Genomic DNA, 6250 nt, shown 5'->3' with positions numbered 1-6250 from the left:
CATGATGGATCTTGATTAGGAGATTGTTGGTTGTGCTTGTCCTAAACGCCATACTCGTCCACCAGCTCATCTTCAGAATTATGAAGTACAGTATACCTGAGTCAGACCTGTCACTAAGTATGATGTCCCACATACCTGGGAGGCACCTGTCCACCGGGCTACCCCCCTATCCTTCCAGCCTTACGCCACTTCCCCTGGTGGTGACCTGGTCTGTTCTGATGGCCCAGCTAGAATTTTTTGTTCTAAAAATGTTCTAAGAACATTCCCATGGATTGTTCTAACAATGTTTTCAGCGGGTAGTTTTATTTTTGTTCCCAGAATGTTCTCTCAAAAGATAGGATTACATTCTCTAAAAACATTTTAAATATGTTTATTATTAACATTATTAGAACATTATCCCCTTACATTCTAATTAAGATTTAAGCAGATGTCTGTTTAAAAGTAATAGTTTGGTCTGATGTCACCATAATGGTGATAAGTGTTGGCTTTAGTTGTTCAATTTGACACTTGACTTGTCAGTGTTGTTCTTTAATTGCTGTAATCTTTATTATGGCAAACAACAAGAGAACATGTGGTTAGATGAGACTGGTTGATTGCTGATGATTAACACATCATCACACATGTGGTCTGGATAACTGTTTTCACCCAATCTAATGTATGGTGTTAGTTACATATTAAAGCAACTTCATGGCTCAACACTCCGAGACTCCGAGACTGAATTTAAAGCTGATTATTTAAAGCATTTAAAAAAAAAAACTTTCTTTGTCACACAAACATCAAGATTGTGTGTATGAATCTCAACAATGATGACATGCTGCAATGTATTCTGGGTACATCACGCAAAACTCATCCATGGCACCCAGAATGCATTGCGGCATGAAGCATGTCGCCATTGTTGAGATTCATACACTAATTATTGAGGTCTCTGTGTGTCTAAGCATTCTTTGGTTCAATAACAATGTAACTGAAGAAGAACAGACAAAATATGATAGAAATTTGTAGGATCTTATGCATTGCATCTGCTATAGTCACTAATGTTAAATTAATAGCATAGATTCAACTCCAGATAAAACCAGTTGATCAGATCACTACAACAGAAAAGTTTTAAAATCAGCAAGTACCAACGTCACCTGATGACATCTTTCTCATACTGTTTTTGCTGTAACAAATATAATTACAGCAGCCAAATGAACAGTAACACTGAAAAGAGTCATACTGCCTAAGTACTGATCACCATAATGGTGACATCAAACTAAACTATTATTTTCAATAAACCACCAACACCCCTGCTTATCTCAGTAAGAACTTTTTTTACATTTATGACAGAAATAAATCTTGTTTTTAATAAGTGAAGTTGGTAATACTGTTTCTGGAGTTATTTACACTAGAGTTTGACACCAAACAGAGGTTGGGTTTTTTTACTTGCAACCAACATTTCACTTCTGAGCAATGTCAGTCCAGATCTAGTGTGATGGGAAGCTTTATTAGAATGTTAGAGAATAATGTTGTAACAATTTTATCAATATACATTTTTAGAATGTTTTTAGAGAATGTTATCCTAACTTTTAGCAGAACATTCTGGGAACTAAAATAAAACTAGCCGCTGAAAACATTCCTAGAACATTAAAAATTTCTAGGTGGGGGCTCAGGTCATGTCCTCAAATTATCAGCCTCCACAGCATGCTGAATTCCATCAGCCATTCTTCTCCTTGCCTCAAGTGGCTGGTTTCATTTCCTGTGCACACGACAGTGAATTACAGCACCTGTGTCATGAGCATGCACAACTAATGCAGACTCATCAGGCTTTTCAAGCAGACCTGAGGGAGCTGAGAGAAGTCTGTGGAGAAGTCAGAGAATTAGTTCAAGTTTCTCAGTTATTTCGAGCTGGCCTTAGTCTAACCAGAGGCCATAATCTCTCATCAGCAAAGCAGCCGGCATTGCAGCTATCCAGACCTCTTGTGAGGTGGTATGAATCCACACACTGTAAAAAATTGTCCTGTAAATTAACGGTAGTATACTGGCAGCAGGGTTTCCAGCAGTGTACCGTAATTTTACAGTTTTATTACCGTTTTCTGAATTACGGCTTTTTTGTAAATTAACGGTAGTATACTGGCAGCAGGGTTTCCAGCAGTGTACTGTAATTTTACAGTTTCCAGAATTACAGCTTTTCTGTAAATTAACGGTAATATACTGGCAGCAGGGTTTCCAGCTGTGTACCGTCATTTTACAGTTTTCTGAATTACAGCTTTTTTTGTAAATTAACAGTAATATACTGGCAGCAGGGTTTCTAGCGGTGTAACGTAATTTTTCAGGAATCATTACTGTATTCTAGTTTTTTTTTTTTTTTTTTTCTAAACCGTAGAACTGGCAATTTTGCCAATCATTAACTTTATTAAAAATATCTGTATTTTAACAAATTCACAAACTGTCATTTCATTTATACTAAAAAGTGGCAGCAAATAGACAGAAAAGAGAAGACCAAGGGGGTATTTCTTATAGAACACTATTTATTTAAGTGCCCAACCAATAATTCAAATGCTTTCTCAAAAAAATAAAAAATAAAAATAAGCAATCAAAATGGAAGAATCAGTCTTTGTATGTGTTAGAGAAAGATGAGATGAAGAGAGAAGAAAATTAACCAATTTACAAAACAGACAATGTGCAAAATGAACCCTGCAGAAGTCTGTGGACATATTTAAACTAATTTAAGTTGACCATATAAAACACAAAACAAGCAGCCATTTTAGGTCTAGCTTTGTGCTATGAGTATGACAATATATGGGCATGGGCTTGGAGTGTACGTTCCCCTAAAAACAGCCTTTAAGAAATGGCAAACAACTTCTGAACAAGAATCTTATTTTGGTGTAATAAAAGTCAAAACCTGGCAAGGATTTGTAGAACAGTCCAAGAACGTTTCAGAAGCATAAAACTGTCACCAACTCTGATGCAAGTGTAGCCAGGGAGGGGTGTAGTCTGAAACATAAACATAGAGAAAAATCCTTTTTAAGTTAAAATATCATCAGCAGAATTTTAATAGAACATAACAAAAAACATGTATACTGTATAACAATATAAAAAATTTCAGAAACTTAGGACCCTACGATTTCCACAATGTGAAAAACATGGAGGCAATCACGGAATCCAATCATGAAAACGGAATTAGGCAAATAATGTGGATTGTCACAGAATTTGTCACATTTGTGATGAATATAATAAAATAGTGTTGTACACTAACTGAAATCGCGATGTGGATTAGTGTATTAATGAATAAAAGTTACAATATTATGTTAGAAGTTGTACTAATAATTTTTGTAAAGTTATCCAAAGGATTAATTAGCTAATCAAAAAAAGGAACACTAGATTAAAGGGGGGGTGAAATGCTATTTCATGCATACTGAGTTTTTTACACTGTTAAAGAGTTGGATTCCCATGCTAAACATGGACAAAGTTTCAAAAATTAAGTTGAACGTTTGAAGGAGTATTTCTGTTCCAAAAATACCTCTTCCTGTTTGTCACAAGTTTCGGAAAGTTTTTTTCGAGTATGGCTCTGTGTGACGTTAGATGGAGCGGAATTTCCTTATATGGGTCCTGAGGCACTTCTGCCGGAAGAGCGCGCTCCCGTATAGCAGAGCACTGAGAGCACAACAGACTTCACTGATCAGAGCGAGAGCGTCGCCAAATGTCACAAAAGAAGTGTGTTTTTGGTTGCCAGGGCAAGACAACCCTGCACAGATTACCAAAAGAGAAACAGCATTAAGGGACCAGTGGATGGAGTTTATTTTTACAGAGCATCAACGGAGTTGTGCAAGTGTTTTTGTTTGTTCCCTGCATTTCGAAGATGCTTGTTTTACAAACAAGGCCCAGTTTGACGACGGATTTGCACATCGTTTATTTCTTAAAGGAGGGGTGAAATGCTCGTTTTCACTCAATATCCTGTTAATCTTGAGTACCTATAGAGTAGTACTGCATCCTTCATAACTCCAAAAAGTCTTTAGTTTTATTATATTCATAAGAGAAAGATAGTCTGTACCGATTTTTCCCGGAAAAACACGAGTGGCTGGAAGCGTGACGTGTGGGCGGAGCTAAAGAATCACGAGCGCCAGTAGGCTTTTGTTGAGAGCATTTGGAAGCTGTGACATTACCGTGAGGAAAAAAACATCCAAAACAAACCATGGCTAACAGTCAGATTCAGCGTATATTTATGATCCAGAATCAGATCCCGAGGCTGAAACTGAACGAGAGCAGCAGCAGCAACGACTCGCTCCGAGCAGGGCTCGAACCCGCAGTTTTTGTGTAACCTGGGACTGAACAGTTGCAACAACATAGGGGTTGTAATGAGTGCGGACTGTATCATCTTCAGGGTAGTTCTCAGTGCCACTGACGACTTTTTTTTGGGTCAAATATAGGTTTGTGGATATTTTATTTATAAAACCGTTTCTTTGCTGTAAATTATTTTATGCAATGCAATGCAAACTACAGGGACGCAACGTTAGTAACCAAAATGAGTCACATCAGTCTTTTTCAACTGACTACTTTTAAATGTTGATTTTTTTTTTGTTAAACAAGTTTAAATGTGAGAAATATTCTATGTGTGTAAACTGTGAAATAAGTTGTATTAAGAACTGTATTTAATGAAAATGTATGTGTAACTTCACTTGCCTAGATGAAGTCCCATTTGAAGTCCATTCGATTTTTTTGTAGAGTGGCAACCTTTGGATTGACTGTAGTGGACTTCTTATTCACCACCTTCCCCGTCTTCTTGGAGACTACCTTGCCTCGGCAGGTCTTTGAGCCTCTTTCTGGGTTTATTCCATAGAATCATCTAAGGAAAGTTGCATTAAAAATTACCAAAGTGTATAATAACCATTTTTCAAAATTCTGATTAATTAATTTGGTTTAGAATTTAGATTAATTTTGTAAAACTTTATAATAAGTATAAAGTAATAAAGCACTTATAAATCATTTGCAAACGATCTATATATATATTCTGACTCGTTTGGATTTAATGTGGATCTACATGCCTTTCTCCTATTTTCTCCGTGTCTGGCATGCGAATAAAACCACATTTGACAGTGTTTCAGATGATGAACTGAAAAAACTGAAATGGAAGAACACAAGTAGAACACAGGAGAAAGGTTGAGGTAACTAGTTTGCAAATAATTTATTACTTTACTACTGTATACTTATTATAAAGTGTTACCACAGATTCTAAGAGAGTGATAAAAACATACGCAAAAAGGAAAACACTTACCTTTGAAAAAATTCTAACCTCTAGCCTCTTGATACTGCAGGTTGAAGATGTAGTACACAGCAAACACTGTTGCAACTGCAGTCAAAAATGTTGACTGGACACTCACAAAAAAAAAGAAAAAAAAGAAGCAATTTTAACAATTGTGCACAACAGCAATGTTAACAATTTTATATCTCAGCCATCAGTAAATGTTTCTTCTTCATCATGTGCAATGACACACTAACCCAGCAAAATCAGATGAGGATTGGCAGGTAGATTGAGTGTCTTCTCAACATCAGATGCAGATGCTGCAACCTGTAGAGAACACACAATACACAAATAATAATATTACATAATATAATGTGGTGAAGTGGAAAGAAGAAAATTAAATACTTACATCTGCATGTGAAACCAGTCCATTTTCATGTTCCTGGAAGTGGGACATTAACGTTAGAATCTTGACAAGCAGGTGTACCATATCTTTGTTCTCATCCTGGGACATCCTCCAACTTTTCATTAAAAACACTTAAAAATATTCTGTCTACTGCTCTCTCCTCTTCCTCTCTCTCTAACTCTCTCTCTCTCACACACACACACACACACACACACACACTCCCTCTCTCGCTCTCTCTCACACACACACACACACACTCTCTCTCTCTCTCTCTCTCACACACACACACACACCACACACACACTCTCTCTCACACACACACACACTCTCTCTCTCACATACACAAAACTGTATTTGAGGCTGAGGAACAAGTTAGAATGTAAGTGAATGAAGTAACGTTTCCTCTGTGATATAGAGATTTGTGCCAATAAATCCAGTGCAAAATTAAAATTAAAATGTGCTCACATACAAAGCCCACTTTATTAACAATAAGTTAGAATATATTTAGATTACACTCTAACTAGTTTTAGATACGACTTATATTGAAAGACTAATGTGTCACTCCGAAAACAAACGTTTCTCACCATAACGTTAACGCTAACGTTACTCTTTCCATCTATCAAGTC

The 6250-nt window shown here is 36.6% G+C and overlaps 1 long non-coding RNA gene across 1 annotated transcript; it reads right to left on the bottom strand.

The window, feature by feature from the left end:
• Positions 1-4662: 4662 nt before the first annotated feature.
• Positions 4663-5848, bottom strand: LOC127987153 (uncharacterized). Its single transcript, XR_008161067.1, has 3 exons — positions 5628-5848; positions 5252-5545; positions 4663-4822 (listed from the first exon to the last, which is right to left on the bottom strand). It is a non-coding gene; the product is annotated as an uncharacterized LOC127987153 (long non-coding RNA).
• Between the last annotated feature and the right edge of the window lie 402 nt (positions 5849-6250).

This window comes from Carassius gibelio, chromosome B22 (genome assembly GCF_023724105.1).
Source record: "Carassius gibelio isolate Cgi1373 ecotype wild population from Czech Republic chromosome B22, carGib1.2-hapl.c, whole genome shotgun sequence".
Taxonomy (NCBI): Eukaryota; Metazoa; Chordata; class Actinopteri; order Cypriniformes; family Cyprinidae; genus Carassius; species Carassius gibelio.
The sequence above is the reverse complement of the archived record's forward strand: the minus strand, read 5'-3'. Positions and strand labels throughout refer to the sequence as shown.